General features: G+C 46.9%; 1 protein-coding gene across 3 annotated transcripts in view; it reads right to left on the bottom strand.

Moving 5' to 3' along the window:
- LRRC75A (leucine rich repeat containing 75A) overlaps positions 1 to 13,311 on the bottom strand; it is a 73,356-nt gene extending 60,045 nt beyond the window's left edge. For all 3 annotated transcript variants that reach the window (XM_084986459.1, XM_084986460.1, XM_084986458.1), the window contains exon 1: positions 13,161 to 13,311. The gene's annotated coding sequence lies outside the window, so the exon portion shown is untranslated. The remainder of the gene's footprint in view (positions 1 to 13,160) is intronic.
- Positions 13,312 to 19,274: the final 5,963 nt, after the last annotated feature.

The raw sequence follows: 19,274 nt of genomic DNA, 5'->3' as shown, positions 1-19,274 counted from the left end.
GGGCTGCACTTGCGGCATGTGGAGGTTCCCAGGCTAGGGGTCTAATCGGAGCTACAGCTGCCGGCCTAAACCACAGCCACAGCAATGCCAGATCTAAGCCGTGTCGGCGTCCTACGCCACAGCTCATGGCAACGCCGGATCCTTAACCCACTGAGCAAGGCCAGGGATCAAACCCGCAACCTCATGGCTCCTAGTTGGATTCGTTTCCGTGGAGCCATGATGTGACCTGCTAAATCTGAGTTTTTGAAGACAGAAAAGATCAAGCAGAAAAAAAGATAAATACTCAAAAAGCAGAAATGCAAAGCAGAGCAGACTGCAGCCTGGGATGTCCTGTGCTCTGGTTGGGAAGTCAGTGGAATTGACTGGGAGTTTGAATCCTGAACTGAAAATGTTCCACACAGGCTCCCTGCTGGAGGTGAGAGGCAGAATAGGTCATGAAAAGAAGCTGGGAAAAAATAAACAATTACTGCTGATTGGCACCTGGGGAGATGGCATTTCCTAAGCTGCAAGGCTGGGCCCGCCTGCACACACAGATGAGTCTCCCGGCCAAGGCTCCAGCTGGGGTGTTTCCGGATTCTGTGCGACTCTGAAGCCACCATGGGTTAAGAGCGGCCTCAAAGGTCATTGTAAGGATATGGCCTGGCCAGAGGTCAGGTGCAAGCAACTGTAAAACTATTAGGGAGGCAGGTGTGAGCCCAGAGTAAAAGAAAAAATAATAAAAACAAAAGTTTTCCAAGAAAAAAAAATTGCACCCAAATTCACACTTTGCAACAGACTGATAAAAACTTCAAAATAAGTATATGTGGCATGCTCAGAAAGACACAAAAAAGAATAACTTCCGTTCTTTTTTCTTTAAAAAAAAAAAGCAAGAATTTCAAAGAATCAGAAATAAAGCATCAACAGGTGATGTTAAAAAAAGAAACTGAAACCTTCAAATCTTGGAAAGAGAAACAGTCTCTTTGAAACGTTTAAAAATTTCTCTACATATGGCATAAGCTTTTTTTTCTTTCTTTTTTTTTTTTTTTTTTTGCTTTTTAGGGCCCCACCCATGGCACACGGAGGTTCCCAGGCTAGGGGTCAAATCGGGGCTATAGCTGCCGGCCTACACCACAGCCACAGCAATGTGGGATCTGAGCCGCGTCTGCAACCTACACCACAGGTCAGGGAAACGCCGGATCCACTGAGTGAGACCAGGAATCGAACCCACATCCTTATGGTTTCTAGTTGGGTTTGTTAACCACTGAGCCATGACAGGAACTCCCAACAAACGGGATAAGCTTGATACTGGACAGACTCAAAGAGAAAATTAGTGACTCGAAGGAGAGACAACGTTTTTTTTCCTTTTTAAGGCCCTCCCTGCAGCACATGGAGGTTCCTAGGCTAGGGGTCGAATTGGAGCTGTAGCTGAAGCCTACACCACAGCTGCAGCAACGCTGGATCCTTAACCCCCTGAGCAAGGCCACGGGTCAAACCCTCATCCTCATGGGTTTGGGTTCTTAACCCTCTGAGCCACAAGGGGAACTCCAGGGGAGATAAACTTAAGAAAAGAAAGGACAAGGAGACGGGTTGTGTCTATTTTTGGGAAAAACCCACAGTCTGTGCACACGAGGTGGCTCTCGTCACAGACCCCGGGACCATCTCCTCGGGTCTCGGCCTCTCCCCGGGCTGGGCCAGCAGTCCTGCTCACTCCTGAGTGAAGCCCTGGGGCTCACTGCAGGCCTCTCCCGGGACAGCCTCCCTTGGGGTCATGCCACCGTGTCCTCAGGAAGTGCAGGGACACAGCTCGGTGTCCACTTGGGCGCCCTGTGACATCGCTGGTCAGTTACCATCTGTCTGGGTCTGAGCTTAACCCACCTCTGGTGTTTTTACACTAACACATTACAAGGCTGTGGCAGTCATTCCCTAACGTTGCTGCTTCAGCAGTGCCTCTAGAGCAGCCCAGGATATTTCCAAAATTCATTTTGGTGAAAGAAAATTCTCCAGATACATGTGTGAGAAACACAGTTAACTTCTAGTCCCTTCCTGCTCTTGGGTGAGCACTTCATTTCTTCTAGATTCCTCCTGGAGTTACAGCTGGAAGCAGGTGTGGGTGTGGCAATGAGCCATGCTGTGTAGCCTATGTGTAATATGTGTCGAACATGAGTGCCCACAAGTTTTTATTAGCTATAGTAGGAAGGTTTTAAGACCACTTCTCTAGAGATTCCACAAACTGACTGTGAAGTTCCAGGCCATGTATGATTCACTCAATTACAAAATGCCCTCCTGGGAGTTCCTGTTGTGGCTTAGTGGGTTAAGAACCTGATGTTGTCTCGGTGAAGATGTGTGTTTGATCCCTGGCCTCACTCGTCGGGTTAAGGATCTGGTGTTGTCATGGCTGCAGCAATGCTGAGTCCTCTAATCCACCGTGCTGGGCCAGGGACCAAACCTGCACCTCCGCAGTGGCCGGAGTGGACTTTTTTTTTTTTTTTTTTTGGCTTTTTAGGGCCGCACCTGCGGCACACGGAGGTTACCAGGTTAGAGGTAGAATTGGAGCTGTAGCTGCCAGCCTACAACACAGCCACAGCAACGCCAGATCCGAGCCAAGTCTGAACTACACCACAGCTTATGGCAATGCTGGATCCTTAACCCACTGACCAAGGCCAGGGATTGAACCTGCTTCCTCATGGATGCTAGTCAGATTTCTTTCCGTTGAGCCACGAAGGGACCTCCCCTCCCACCCCACCCCCGGAGTGGGAGTCTTAACCTTCTGTGCCACAGCAGGAACTGTTATGGAACTTTAATGGCCACCACCAAAAAAAAAAAAAAAAAAAAAAAGATCTGAATGGTGATTTAGTTTAGGAAGTCCACATAAATTTCCCAGATTTTGTACCCATATTAAAAAAAATCACAAGTAGCTTGATGTCGGAGAAGAAGAAATAGAACTTTTAGGGCCAAATAAAACATTAAAACTTAACATTAGGGAAGTTCCCGTCATGGCTCGGTGGTTAACAAATCCAACTAGTATCCATGAGGATGTGGGTTTGTTTCCTGGCCTTGCTCAGTGGGTTAAGGATCCAGCGTTGCCCTGAGCTGTGGTGTAGGCTGCAGAGGTGGCTCGGATGTGGCACTGCTGTGGCTCTGGTGTAGGCTGGCAGTTACAGCTCCGATTAGATCCCTAGCCTGGGAACCTCCATATGCCGCGGGTTCGGCCCTAGAAAAGACGAAAAGACACAAAAACAAAACAAAACAAAACCTTAACATTAAAGACTATTTATGTATTCAACGGGATAAATAGGTTTAATGATTGGGAAGATAATATAATGTTAGAAACTTGGTTATAGATTCATGTGTTTTTATTTATACTTTTTTGCACTAAAGTGTTGGGTTTTTTTTGTTTTTTTTGTCTTTTGTCTTTTGTTGTTGTTGCTATTTCTTGGGCCGCTCCTGCGGCATATGGAGGTTCCCAGGCTAGGGGTTGAATCGGAGCTGTAGCCCCCGGCCTACGCCAGAGCCACAGCAACGCGGGATCTGAGCCGCATCTGCAACCTACACCACAGCTCACGGCAACGCCAGATCGTTAACCCACTGAGCAAGGGCAGGGACCGAACCCGCAACCTCATGGTTCCTAGTCGGATTCGTTAACCACTGTGCCACGATGGGAACTCCTAAAGTGTTGTTTTTTAAGCTCATTAAACTCAATATTAGTCTTAGCAAATACATTTCTGTTTTTATAGAAAGCTTGAATATTTATGACTAGACATTAAAAAATAGTCCATTTTCAAACCCTCCTACACTGTTGGTGGGAATGTGAATTGGTACAACCACTATGGAAAACAATATGGAGACTACCAAAGAAAACTATACATAGAACTACCATATGATCCAGCCATCCCACTCCTGGGTATATATCTGGACAGAACTGTAACTCAAAAAGATGCAGGTGCTCCTAGGTTCACTGAAGCACTGTTCACAATAGCCACGACAAGGAAACAACCTAAATGTCCATCGACGGATGAATGGATTAAGAAAATGTGATATATATACTCAATTAAATAGTATTCAGCCATAAAAAAACAAAATAATGCCATCTGCATTAACATGGATGGAACTAGAGACTCTCATATTAAGTGAACTAAGTCAGAAAGAGAAAGACAAATATCATAAGATATCAGTTACAGCTGAAATCTAATATATGGCACAAACGAACCTATCTACCAAAAAGAAACAAACTCATGGACTTGGAGAACAGACTTGTGGTTGCTGAGGGGGAGGGAGCAGGATGGACGGGGAGTTTGGGGTTAGTAGATGCAAACTATCGCATTGGGAGTGGATAAGCCATGAGGCCCTGCTGCATAGCACAGGGAACTATATTTAATCACTTGTGATGGAACATGATGGAGGATAACATGAGAAAAAGAACATATATATATAAAAAACTGGGTCACTTTGCTATAAGGCAGAAATTGGTAGAACATTGTAAATCAACTATAATAATTTTTTTTTTCTTTTTAGGGCTGAACCAGCGGCATATGGAAGTTCCCAGGCTACGGGCTGAGTCAGAGCTGCAGCTACCAGCCTACACCACAGTCATAGCAACGCAGGATCCGAGCCGTGTCTGCAACCTGCACCACAGCTCATGGCAACACCAGATCCTTAACCCACTGAGCAGGGTCAGGGATCGAACCACATCCTCATGGATACTAGTTGGATTCGTTACTGCTGAGCCCAGACCTGATCTTTAGTAAGATATCTACTCTGTGTGAGAACTATGTCACATTGAGGACTTCTAGAGGGTTTTTCTCTGTAATGGGGCTCCCCAGATGGCAAAAGGGATGAGCTATGATTTAGGGCTTTGCACAGTTCTTACATTTATAGAGTCTCTCCTTGGTGTGAGGAGACAGAGAATAAATTCCATGGTCTAAGTGAAGATTTTCTCACACACGATGCATTCATTAGGCTTTCTCCCCTACAAATCCTCTGATGTTCAAAAAAGATTTTGTAATTGTGCAAAGACACCTACATTCCTGCTATTCAAAGACGTTCCCTAGTGTGGACACTCTGATGGGCGGTAAGCGACGACCTTTCACTAGACAGTAAGTGATCGGTACACAGGTCGCCTCTCTCCATTAGAATTCTGAGTCCGTGGAAGGTGTCAACTCTCCACACGTCCTCTGGAGTCGTGTCTTCCAGGTGAATTTTCTGATGATGCTTGCAAGATGAGCTTCTGCTGAGAGCACACCCTCATTCCTTACCTCGAAGGGTTCCCTGCCTGTCTGAATTCTGTGGGGTGGAATAAGATGTGTATTCTGCTTGAGATGTTTCTGCATATTTTGCACTGAAAATATTTCTCTGCAGAGGGAATTTCCTGATGTTGAATAAAACATGAATACAAGCACCTTCCACATTCATTACCATGATAGGATTTGAAGATTTGCTAGAACAGCTCACAGGGAAGCCCTCACTGATGCTTACCAGTTTATTAGAGGTTACAACTCAGGAAGAGCCCATGCAGGAGGTGGGTGGGGCAGGGCCCTGGAGAGGGTGCAAATCTCCCTCTCTGGACACACCCTGCTCCCAGCACCTCAGTGCGTTTGCCTACCAGAAAGACCCCTTTTAGAGCTCCCGTAGGAGTTCCCAATGTGGCTCAGCAGGTTAAGAACCTGAAGAAGTGTCTGTGAGGATGCAGGTTCCATGCTTAGCCTTGCTCAACGGGTTAAAGGTCCGGTGTGGCTGTGGCTGTCGTATAGGCCAGCAGTTGCAGCTCTGATTTGACCCCTAGCCTGGGAACTGCCATATGCTGTAGGTATGACCATAAAAAGAAAAAAAAAAGGACCCCGGTTGTTTAGGATTTTTATAGAGGCTTCCTGACTTTGAGATAATAGGAAAATACATATATTTGTCTCTGCCCCCAGTTCCTGAAATAGAGCTCTTAAAACTCCGGTAAATCCCTAAGTGATAAGAGCACCGGGAACACATCTTGTTCCAATGAGGTGACACTGCGTGGGCTCCTGGTGGGCCCTGGATGGGGGCTGGTCACCAGGAAGACTGAGCCATGACTAGAAGCTTGGACCTTTCAGCCCCATCTTCTTTCCTCCAGAGAGGGGCTGGGAATGGAGTCAGTAACTGGCAAGGCCTACGTGAGGGAGCCTCCATAAAACTTCAGCATTAAGGGTTCAGAGTGTTTTCAGATGGCTGAGCACATCCACATTGGAAGGTGATGCACCCTAACTCCATGGGGACAGAAGCTCCATTGCTCAGGACACTCCCAGACCTCGCCCTGTGTATCTTCATCTGGCTGATCATCTGTATCCTTTTTTCTTTTATTTTGCTTTTTAGGGCTGCACCTGCTGCACATGGAGGTTCCCAGGCTAGGGGTCCAATTGGAGCTGTAGCTGCCGGCCTACACCACAGCCACAGCAACACCAGATCTGAGCCACGTGTGCGACCTACACCACAGCTCACAGCAACACCGGATCCTTAACCCACTGAATGAGGCCAGGGATCAAACCCGAGTCCTCGTGGATACTAATCTGGTTTGTTACCACTGAGCCACAATGGGAACTCCCATCTGTATCCTTTACGTATCTGTTTATCCTATCCTTTCATAAGTGTGTAAAAGTATGTACAGACATTCGCCACTTCCACACCCAAGAACTCAACCAACCAAAGATAGAAATTTTTTTTTTTTTGTCTTTTTGAGGGCCACACCTGTAGCATATGGAGGTTCCCAGGCTAGGGGTCCAATCGGAGCTGTTGCCGCCAGCCTAAACCACAGCCACAGCAACACGGGATCCGAGCCACATCTGCGACCTACACCACAGCTCATGGCAACGCCAGATCCTTAATCCACTGAGCAAGGCCAGGGATCAAACCCACAACCTCATGGTTCCTAGTCGGATGCGTTTCCACTGTGCCATGATGGGAACTCCCAAAGATGGAAAATGTTTGGAAAAAAAATTACAGAAATTTCCAAAAAGGAAAGCTTGAATTTGCCCTGCACTGGCAATTACTTATATAACCTTTACATTGTCTGGGCAACAATTTACATAGCAGTGACACTGCAGTAGGTGCTGTACTGATAGGGTTCAGGAGGATGTGCAGACATCAAATGCAAATACCAGGCCATTTTATACAAGGGACTTGAGCATTGACAATTTTGGTATCCTGGAGAGGGGGTCCTGGAACCGACCCCCAGCAGATAATGAGGGACCACCGTATTTCTCTGAGTTCTGTGAGCTGCTCCAGCAAAAAATCAAACCCAAGGCAGAGGGTGACTGGACCCTCCCATCTATAGCAGTTGATCAGAAGCACAGGTGACAATCTGGCATCTGAAGTGTGTATGTTTGTGGTGGGCAGTCTTTTGGGGCTGAGCCCTGAATCTGTGCGATCTGACACTACTTCCGGGTAGCTGGTGTCAGAATTAAGTTGTAGGACACCCAGCTTGTGTCATGGAGAATTGCTTGATTAGAGAAAGGCCTCCACCAAAACACATTTGGTGGCCAGTAGCGAAGTGTGTGGTGTGACTCACAGGAAAGAAAGATGTAATAGAGAAGAATTGGGTTTTTCCCTACACAGGAAGCACAAAACTGAATTTTTCCTTACAACTACATAGGCATGATTGACTACATCATTGGGCTTTGGTGACTAAATAGGTCCATCTGCAATCCTCTCCCCTCCCCGGAGGTCCCCTCTGGTTGAAATTCCCAACCCTCTAATCACAGGATTGGTTCCCCTGGCAACCAGCCCCCAGTCCTTAGGCGACTCTCCTGAAGTCAACGCTTTAATATAAACTCAAGTGTGGAAGTTGCCTTGTGGTAAAGCGGGTTAAGAATCCAGCAATGCTGCAGCTCTGGCACGGGTTTGGTCTTTGGCCTGGGAACTTCCCCATGCCCTGGGTGTGGCCAAAACCAAAACCAAACAAAACTCAAGTGTTGTCATGAATAACAAAAGATGCTCTTTTCACATTTACCACTCACAGAATCCAAATGTAACAAATGACGGTCTTTTATTACTTAGGAAATTATAAGCACATCAGGAGCTCTGACAGGGAGCTTGGGGTGAAGCCCCACATATGTATTTCTTATTATATTCCAAGATCACAGATCTGTACTCTTGCATCTGGCCAACAGCCCCATCAGAGCAACAACTCTGCCACTGACACCAGGCCACTGTGGGCGGACCCATCCCTGCGACACCGTTACTGAGGGCAGGAAAGACACAGCTGCCAGGACATCAGAGAAGCCAGAAGCTGCTCTTTTTGGGGCTAGACTTTCCCACTAGAGGTGATGATACCGAAACTGACTAAAGGGTACAAAGGCCCCTCCTTGTCCCTTGTTTCTTTCTTTTTAAAAATAATTTTTAAAAATTGTAGTTGATTTACATTATTCTCTTGGCATACGGAGGTTTCCAGGCTAGGGGTCGAATCAGAGCTACAGGTGCCAGCCTACACCACAGCCACAGCAATGAGAGATCCAAGCCGCATCTGCGACCTATACCACAGCTCATGGCAATGCCAGATCCTTAACCCAATGAGCGAGGCCAGGGATGGAACACGCATCCTCATGGATACTAGTGAGGTTCACAACCCTCTGAGCCACAACGGGAACTCCTTCCCCTGCCCTTCACCCTACCCCACAATTTCTTGTTTGTAGAAAAAGATGTTAGTCTCCCAGGCCTTCCCTGAATTCCAAAGAGTGGGCACAAGCAGTCGCTAATTAGGGAAGTGAGGGAATACAGAAACCGAGGAAAAGCAGTTAAACCAGGAAAGTAATGATAATAATAGTTCAGTGATAAAACAGTCTGAGTTCCTCCCAACAATGCAACACGTATCTGAGTTTTCTGCAGGAACTAAGACCCCCCCCCCCCCCAACAACCTCCACCCAGGACGACACTCACGGAGCCCGGGCTCACTTCCACCCAGGCTCACCTCCACCCAGGACAACGCTCAGGGAGCCCAGGCTCACCTCCACCCAGGATGATGCACACAGAGCCCAGACTTGCCTCCACCCAGACAGTGCACAGAGACCCCAGAATGACTGGAACCTGAAGCTTGATGATTAAGATTCCTAAAACACCAGCCTGCTCCCTCACCACCAACCAATCAGAAGAAAGTCACGCACGTTGAAGCCCTCACCCCACTTGCTGCCTTTAAAAATCCTTCTCTGAGAGCCACTGAGGAATTTGGGTCTCTTGAGCACAAGCCAATAGCACTCCTTGCTTGGTGCTTGCAAACAAGCACTGGATTTTCCTTCACCACAAGCCAGTGCCAGTAAATTGGCTTTGCTGTGTGGCAGGTGAGCAGACCCAAGTTCAGTTCAGTAACAATATTCACAAGTCCTGGAAATGTGGCAAAATGAAATTTCTAAGTCGATAATAAAATTAACTGTATTCTCTACTTTTTTACAATTAGCATTAGCATTAGAGCTCAGCCTAAAAGATGTGAGGAAAGCTGCTCCTTTGAACACTGCTGATTTTTACTTGCTCTTTATTCATCTATTTATTTTGGCCACCCCCACAGCATAAAGAAGTTCCAGGGCCAGGGATCAACCCTCGCCACAGCAGTGACAACACCAGACCCTTAACCCACTGAGCCACCAGGGAACTCTGCTTTTTAAGGTTGTCAGGGACACCTACCCTGAATGTCCTATACTTAACTTGGTAAAAAGACTTCCACAGACTTAAAGACAACACTTTTCTCTTAGATGAGGAGTGACTGGTTAAGCAGTGATTCCACTCCACTTCAATTCTCCAGGATATAACCATTTTCACAAGACCAACAATGCATTTTAAACATTCTCTTTGTTTTCTTAGAAGCCTAAGATCTTTTATGTGAAAAATGGCAAGTCCCTACATCCATTGCACATCATAAATATGTTGCTACTCCTTAGACTCTTCATTTCTCTGATCCTCAGGAGAAAAATACAAGGAGCATAGGGTAGCATAAATAGAAGGTTTAACCAAATTTCAATTATTTGCTTTATTTCCCTTTCAATCTCCTGGCACCCAGGAGACAGCTTCAGGCTCACTGTGTTTTCGTTTCCTGCAAACCTGCTGGCTACCAGCCTCTGGTTCATCTCCTGAAGCCTTTTGCTCACAAACCCCCTCTCCCCCCCAGTCTCAGCTTTCTGCCCAGTCAAGTCAGTGTCCACAGGATGACCAACTCCTGCTGTTTGAGCATCTCCCAGCCACCCACATGGGCCCTCACGCTGAGGCTGCGTCCAAAGACCCACCACCACCACAAAACCGCTGCCCTGGAACACCCATTTCAGGAATACGCCCCCCATTCCCTCCCCCCACCACCACCACAAGCTGGTCACGTGGTTCTTAACTACACTGACATCCTTGCAATGCCCCCAGCTGCCTAACAAAACCCACAATGCACGGGAGTTCACACTCATGGCATCCTTCTCCAGACCCACATTCGAGTGTCTGCTTGTTTCAAAGAAAACTTACACAGTCATGATAACTTGCCTCACTTGAGGAGTTTCCATTGTGGCTCAGTGGTTAATGAGGATGCAGGTTCAATCCCTGGCCTCGCTCAGTGGGTTAAGGATCCGGTGTTGCCATAAGCGGTGGTGTAGGTCACAGACACGGCTCAGATCCTGTGTTGTTGTGTGTAGGCCCGGTAGCTCCAGCTCCGATTCAACCCCTAGCCTGGGAATCTCCATATGCTTCGGGTTCGGCCCTAAAAAGACAACAAAAAACTTGCCTTACTTGAAATTCATGATCCAAAGGCTCAAACTACAGTGCCCTGAAATCCTGCTGTTTCCCTGAACTTGGCCTTAGCCACTCTCAGATACCTCTACTTCCAGGACCCACCTTTCATGTAGCAAGGGCCTTGCGGGCTTTTGTACCAAGGTACTAAACAGCACCCACACAACAGCACATCAAAAGCAGAGTAGACTTTTAAAATGGCATTTTTTTTTTTTTACCTGACATATGAACATACCTTTATTTCCTTATGTACAAATTACACATTGACCAAAAAGAAAAAAGGCTGAGAACTACATAAAATGACATTTTTAAGGACACCGAGGTGAGATGTGGCTCTGAAGAAGCCTAGAGAGATTGGATGCTAGAGAGCCAGGAGCCCTCCCCAGCTGGGCAGTGACAGGCCTTCCTCCCTGGGGACATCCTCACAGGATGGCGCTTGCTGGGGTGGGTGGAGGGCCTCTGCTCGCCAAGGAGTCGTCAGTGGAGGATTTTCTTTAAAGTATGTGGTTGGCACATTGGACTGAATTCTGCAGGTGGGGGTGGGGGCTGGAGCCTGGCATGATGTGGGCAGACAGGAAAGATGGGGTGGGGGGACTGGGGTCAGCCTGGTCACACTGCAGAGAGCGCCAGCCACTTGTGGACACTCACCTCCCATGCCAGCCAACAGTGTGCTGCCAGGAAACTGTTTGCCAGCACGGAAGCCCCACCAACTTCCCACTTCTGACCTGACTGGGCTTTGATTCACAGGCTGCCTCCCTACAGGTGGAGATGCTCTGGACGGTTCAACATTTTGAGTCAGTGGGAAGCAAGGGTCTAAGGCCCCAGGCCACTCCTTTAATCTTTAAAATTTTTTTTAAAAAATTGGAGTTCCCATCATGGTGCAGCGGAAATGAATCTGACTAGGAAATATGAGGTTGCGGGTTCAATCCCTGGCCTCACTCAGTGGGTTAAGGATCCGGCGTTGCTGTGAGCTGCGGTAGATTATAGACGTGGCTCACATCTGGTGTCACTGTGGTGTAGGCTGGCAGCTGTAGCTCCAATTAGACCCCTAGCCTGGAAACCTCCATATGCCGTGAGTACAGCCTTAGAAAGACAAAAAGAATTTTTTTTTTTTTTTAAATAAAGTGTGGTTGAGGAATTCCTGCTGTTGGGCAACGGGATCGGCAGCAACTCTGGAGCACTGGGAGGCAAGTTCCATCTCCTGCCCAGCACAGTGGGTTAAGGATCCGGCGTTGCTGAAGCTGCAGCTTAGGCTGCAACTGTGGCTTGGATCTGATCCCTGGCCAAGAACTCCATGTGCTGAGTGGAGGCCAAAAAAGAAAAAAAAAAAAAAAGCAGGAAAAAGGAAAAAAAGTGTAGTTGAATTTACCATGTTGTCAATTTCTGCTGTAGGGCGAAGTGGCCCACTCATACACACACACATACTTTTTCTCATATTACCTTCCATCATGTTCTAGCCCAAGTGATCGGATCTAGCTCCCCGCGCTGCACAGCACTGTGCTCATTGCACTCCTTTATCTGAACGGCAGCCGAGGTCCAGCTGAGACCTTTGTCACCATCCTTAAAAGAAAAGCTATTGCTGCTCCTGCTCTTCTTGGGTGAGAGGGGGAGTTCTCACCCACCGGGGTTGGGGGGTGGGTGGGAGTCACTCTGGCTTAGACACGATTTACAGCGAATTGTACGGTAATTCAAACAGCCTGTGTGTAGCCAACACACACTGTCCAGCTGCTTTAATCGCTAAAGAGAAGGGCACGCTGACCAGAAGTACAGAAGGTCCGGGTTCGAAGTAAAGGTGCAGTGCTCCCTCCCTGGGACAAGACTCCTTCCCCGGCGCCCAGGCCACGCCGACACCCCCCACCCCAAAGGGGTGCTGTGCCTCTTTCTCTTTCTTTCCTTCCTTTCTTTCTTCTTTCTTTCTTTTTGGCTTTTTAGGGCCACACCCGCAGCATACGGAGGTTCCCAGACTAGGGGAATCAGAGCGTAGCCGCCGGCCAACACCACAGCCACAGCCACTTGGGATCCGAGCCGCGTCTGCCACCCACACCACCGCTCACGGCAACGCTGGATCCCTGACCCGCTCAGCGAGCCCGGGAATTGAACCCACAACCTCATGGATGCTAGTCGGGTTCATTACCTGCTGAGTGATGACGGGAACTCCTGCTCTGCCTATTCTGACACCAGGGGAGACGCACCTCTGTGGCCTCCGACCTTTGTTCTGACGCAAAAACTGCGCTAAAAGCCCTCTTCTCGGAGCAGATCCCCAGAGCCACCGAGACACTATCTCTCGGGCCCCAGGCCTCCCTTCGGCTCCAATGAAACTCTTCCGTTCCCATTACCGATTGGTTATTGATCACCCGCATTGACAAAGGTGTGTCTCCACCCCCGGCAAAGCTTTGTGTCACCCGCAAAGCCCATGAACAACTCTCGAGAGATAAAAGCAGAATCTAGGTAATAAAATAAAGTCTAACCTTTCTTTTCCTCTGTGCTTAGTCTAGTCTCACTTGCTCCCAGGAGGCTGCGAGAAGAGGCCTCACACCTGGCCCTTCAGACCAGGTTCCCGGCGGGGAATCGCCGCGACGGCACCTCAGCTCTGCATGCGCACGACGCTCCGCCCAAGATGGCGCCGCCCTGCAGGCCGTGTGCAGAAGCGGCTCCAGCGGTGACACTCAGTCCAATATGGCTGCCGGGGGGCCGTGTGCAGAAGCTGCACGTGCTCCGGCGCGTGCACAGCGCAGCTCTGCCTTGAGAACCCTGCCCGCTCCGTGCTCTCCAGACCCCGCGAAGCAGCCCTGCCCTGCCGTGGCCAGGACGGCTGGTCCTGTCCATCCCCTGGTCATAGAATTAAAAGCCTTCCTTTGCTTCTGAACAAAGCAGAGTCTCATGCTGGCTCGAGTGACGCTGGGCAGGAGGATGCTTGTTGGGGGCCAACTCGGGAAGGTCAGGAACAGTGGGACAATCCTGCTGCCTTCCGGTTCTCTTGTCGTGGGCTGCTCAGTCCCCAAAACTTGGAAGAGGAGTCACATTGGCTGCCAGCCTGGAAATCAGTGGGCAGAGAGAGCCCACTGCTAATGTTATATTTCCTAACAACCAAATAAGAAACCAGGCAAATCCGGCAGGTTAAGAATGGACAAGACCAAGTGAACATTGGTGTTGGTTAAATGACTTTACCTTCAATACGGTTGAGATTTTTTAAATTAAAATAATGCAGAAGAGAATATAATGTTAAAAGGTGTGTGTGTGTTTGGCAGGGAAAGCTAGGAGAACCCACTCCCTCAGGTTAGAACCGTGAAGGTGGAACAGAGAAGCTGTTGAGGTGGGGGAAATCGTTGTTTAACCAAAAGGAGAGCTAAAAGTGAACTCAGGAATTTATTTACTTTTTTTTTTTTTTTAATTTCAGTTTTTTACTTTTTCAGGCTGCACCTATGGTATATGGAGGTTCCCAGGCTAGGGATCGAGTCAGAGCTACAGCAGCCGGCCTACACCATAGCCACAGCAAGGTGGATTCCAAGCCATGTTTGTGACCTACACCACAGTTCAGGCAACACTGGATCCTTAACCCACTGAGCGAGGCGGGGGATCCAACCCGAATCTTCATGGATCCTAGTTGGGTTCGTTAACCACTGAGCCACGAAGGGAAGGCTCACTTTTTTTTTTTTTTTTTTTAATAAAAGAAATACACTGTAAACCAGCTATAATGGGAAAAAATAAAAAATCATTAAATGAAAAAAATACATATTTCCATGGAACTGAAAATTCCAACTGCTTAGAAGTATTTAAATGAAAGCAAATCATGCAATTGCTGGAGCAGTAAAATCAGTCTTAAGTTGTCAATATCACTACTGATTGTTTATCTTCTTATTTTTACCAGTTACTGACAGGCATATGTTACATTGTCACATCATGCTTGAGAATTGTACTTCTCTTTTCAGTTTTGACACTTTTTGCAGTATATATTTTGAGATTGTTATTAAGTGAATTTCTAATTCAGAATTTTTATATCTTCCTGGTGAAATACTCCTTTTATCATTATGAAATTTTGCTCTTCATTTCTAGTAATGCTTCCTGTCTTAGAGTCTCTTTTGTCTGATATTAATATAATATCAACTTTTGATTAACGTTTGCATGGTATATCTTTTTCCATATTCTTTCTTTTTTGGGTCCTTACATTTAAAGTGTGTCTCCTTTTTTTTTTTATTAAAAAAATTTTTTTTTTTTTGTCCTTACTTTAGGGCCACATCCGCAGCATATGGAGGTTCCTAGGCTAGGGGTGAATCAGAACTGTAGCGGCCTGGCCTACGCCACAACCACAGCAACACAGGATCCAAGCCGCGTCTGCAACCTACACCACAGCTCATGGCAACGCTGGATCCTTAACCCACTGAGTGAGGCCAGGGATAGAACCCGCAACCTCATGGTTCCTAGTCAGATTTGTTTCTGCTGCACCACTACGGGAACTCCCAAAGTGTGTCTCTTTTAAACAGAATAATTTCTTGGCGTTCCCATCAGGGCTCAGTGGTTAACGAACCCGACTAGAAACCATGAGGTTTTAGGTTTGATCCCTGGCCTCGATCAGTGGGTTAAGGATCTGGTGTTGCCTTGAGCTGTGGGGTAGGTCTCAGACTCGCCTCAGATCCCAAGTTGCTGTGGCTGTGGCACAGGCCAGGCAGCTACAGCTCCGATTTGACCCCTAGCCTGGGAACCTCCATATGCCGCAGGCTCAGCCCTACAAAAAAAAAAAAAAAAAAAAAAAAAAAGACACCCCCCCCCACAATAAACAGTAATTTCTTAAAAATCCGGTCTGACAATCTTTGAATTTGACTGGAGGTATTTATTCCGTTTATCTCCTGTGATTATAGATGTACTTGGGTTCAAATATTCCTTCTTGCCATGTTTTCTACTTGTCTCACCTGATCTATACTTCTCCTTTCTTGCCTCCTTTGAGAAACAACCTGAATGTCTTTCATTAAAGGACTAGTGGAATATGCTATCTTACATCCAAATGCAGTAATATGCAGCAGTGAAAAAAGAACTGAGGGCCATCTCTGTGATCTCCAGGGTATATTTTTTATGTGGAAGAGGTGAAGAGATGTGTATACAGGTTACAGTCTTTCTAAGAAAGGGTGGAAGGAACATACAGCTGATCCTTGAACAACACTGGTTTGAACTGTGTGTCCACCTATGTGTGGACTTTTTTTTTCAATAAATGTGTACTACAACACTACAATGGATGGGTGCTGAACTGAGGGGAGGAAGGAACTATTACAAAGTTATATGTGGCTTTGCCTGGAAGGGTTGCTGCCCCAAACCCGTTGTCCAAGAGTTGACTATGTGTGCATACATTTTCTCATATTTAAAAAATTTTAAGAATAAACTGTAAATTTTTAAAATGGTTAGCTTTGGGGAAAGAGGAAACTGTGTAGACCCTACAGGGATAGAAGTTGGATTTCTCTGCTTTGTTTTGTAGATTTTACCTTGCTGGCATGAAAAAAACTTTACTTCATTATAACGCCAAAATGCAGTAAAAGCAATCCCTGAATTTTATAAAGCAAAATGAAAAAAAAAAAAATGAAACTGCTGTATTAGTATCTTAAGACCACTGTATGGACTGAGAAACACTACCAGACAAAAGACACAGTTTCTCCAAGAAATACATTGAAAGAAAAAAAGAGAAATGTCAGAGAACTTACAGACTGAAAAAGAGATTTCGTTACGTATCAATTAATTTCAAAGGGTGCAACTTTGTTGAATCCTGAATCAAATAAACAGACTGTAAGAAACGCAAGAAGAAATTACATCAAGCAGGGGAATCTAAACATTCAGTTGATAATATTAAGGAATTGTTTTAATGCAAAAGGTATATTTAAAAAGTCTCTAAGTTCCCACTGTGGCACAACTGGATCAGCGGCGTCTTGGGAACGCTGGGATGCAGGTTCGCTCCCTGGTACCGCACCGTGGGTGGGTTAAGGACCGCCGTTGTTGCAGCTGCGGTTAGTTTGCACCTGTGGCTTGGACCTGATTCCTGGCTCTGGAACTCCATATGCCGCGGGCGGCGAAAAAAACAGAAAGTCTCCATCTTTAGCCGCGTCAACAAACCCCTCGGTCCCTGAAGGCTGAGCTCGGAAGAGGTGTCGCGGGGAAAACGTGCCTGGGTGCAGCCTGGGGCTGCGCGGGAACATCCCGCTCCCTCCCGCCGCCAGGTCCCGCCTAGAGCGCGCGAGGAAGTACGCAGGCCCTAGGCGGGGGGGCGCCGGCGGAGCCACGACAATGGCCGGTGCGCCTGCGCAGGTGGGCGCGTCGGCCTTTCCCAGGAGCGCCTGCGTGCCCGGCCCCGCCCAGCATCCCAGAATTCCCTTTACCCGGAAGCTGGCCGTGAGCCTGCAACTGTTGGGATGCCGGGGTCCCTGAGCTCTGGGTCCGGAGAGGCGCGGCGATGGTCTGAAACCCTCCCTGAAGGAGGCGAACTTGGGCTTTGGCCGTCGCCTCCACCCAGCTCGATGGCGGGCCGTCCCTGGGCGGGCGAGAGCACTGCGCGCGGGCGGACGTGCGGACTCTTGATGGGGAAGGGGCTTCCTGAGAGCTTCACGGTTAGAGTGGAAAGACTTCCTGCCGAGAAGCCACTCTCCCTGCCCGTATTTGTGAGTTTTCATTTCACAGGATTTTACAGAAAGAACCCATGGATCCAGCCCTTATTCCGTCGCTGTGTATATGACTTCAGGCATCCTGGGCTTGACTTCCCCATCCACAGAGCACCCAGTGCTTCTGACGAGGTTACACACACATTTATACACATCACTGTAGTGCACATGCTTGCCATTTTTAATGGCTGTAGTGTCCTAAGGGGGTAATAATTAAAGTGAAATAGAGCCATGAAAACAGAGAAAGGGCAAAATCTCAGTTACAGGCACATGCAAGTGAATTGATACCAGAAGACAAGAGTCAAAGAATGAATGGTTTTAAGTTTTAAAGACCAAATAAAATTCAGCAAGAAAACCTAGTACTTTGCATGAAACAGATCCTCAGAATTGAAATTTAGATCCAGACCTGCCTTAAGGAAGGTGATGGAAAGGAGGGTGATGAGCCTCTCTATACAGAAAATTAGGACATGTCAGTGTTCACACACAACATAGTAGGTGTCATACAGCTAGCTGCTAATACTCTCTGCTTAGCACATTTGCGTGGTTAACTGACAGGCTCCCTTCCTCTGGAAACGCAGTGCTGATGGCCTCAGCTCAAGACCTCTCGTGTTTAAGCTTGCGGTCTTCCTAGTCTACCTAACACTTGGGTTCTCTACAATTGAGTTGTACGCTCAACAAGACTTAGTTGTTTGCTTTCAGTCATTTGTCCGGGTGTGTAATTATGGCTCCCATTACATAATTAGACATTAGGTAACTGATGAACGGAGGGTAGAGTTGCCTTGCTGCAGACTCAGGTGAATGGCGGAAGGGCTCAGCCCACTTGCTAAGCATGTCCAGTAGCAGTGAGCATGCCTACTGCCCAGATCCTGTCTCATAAGTTTCGGCCTATCAACAAGAGCCAGAGATTCCTAGAGAAATAGCTCATCCCATCTCTGGGCATTCATAGTGCAAGGTGACTCTAAGATAGCTTTGTCAGAAGGCAGTTAAGTGCCCTAGATTAGAAGGAATGCCAAAGGGCAGAAGAGCTCCTTGAAGGGTCCAACTGGCCAAACTTGGGATAATGAGAGCATCAGAAACAAGGAACCTAATTGTTCGAGACACACTGACTCATGTGTCATCACTGCCGGTGACTCCATACTCTGAAAACTGGTAATATAAGGAAAAAGACAAGCATGCCCCTGCCTCTAGTGCATTTCCAGTTGATGAAGGAAAGTTATTTCTTACACAATGCCAGTCAATAAGTGTAGGAAAAAACAAAAGAATTACAAAGTCGCCAGTTTGCAAAACTTGAAGAAATGACTGATTCCAGCAAAGATCATCACTGGGTACCAAAATCACCAGGTAAAAGGTTCCTGGTAAACTAGCTATCTGTGCACTGCCCGTGTCAGTGCACAGCTTACCTATTAACCATTATGTTGGGAAGGCATGATCAAATTTGCCATCACAAATAGTGAGTCAACCAGATATTAACATGATGCAATATGAACTACATCTGGCGAAGCGTTAATGTCAAAAATATCTAACCTGAATACACCAAGCCTTTGGCCATAACTGCTAATTTATAGAAACTACAGGAACAAGATAAAGCACATTTAACAATCAGTTATATTCTACAACTGACTTGCGCTATTAAAAAAAAATAAAGTCCTGGAAAAAAAATCAAAGGCAGGAAGCTGCTCTGGATAGATGAGACAATCACATAGAACGTGTGCAATGTGAACAGATCAACATGGAAAATGGAAACATGGACTGAGGATTGGATACTGGGAATAAATGTTCATTTTTGAGATGTGTAAATGGTAACTGTTGTTGTTTTTATGAGATGCATGCTTAAGTGTTTTGGGGTGAAATGTCATGTCTGTAAATTACTTTCCAACTGTTCAGTTAAAAAGTATGGCAAATGTTAATTTTAAAATCTAGGTGGCAGATATATAGTTTGTTTTATTC

Source organism: Sus scrofa, chromosome 12, assembly GCF_054392235.1.
Source record: "Sus scrofa isolate SSC_HxYL_T2T_F1_AM1 chromosome 12, Sscrofa_HxYL_maternal_Yorkshire_Landrace_v2.0, whole genome shotgun sequence".
Lineage (NCBI taxonomy): Eukaryota > Metazoa > Chordata > Mammalia > Artiodactyla > Suidae > Sus > Sus scrofa.
This window is presented reverse-complemented; position numbering and strand designations above follow the sequence as displayed.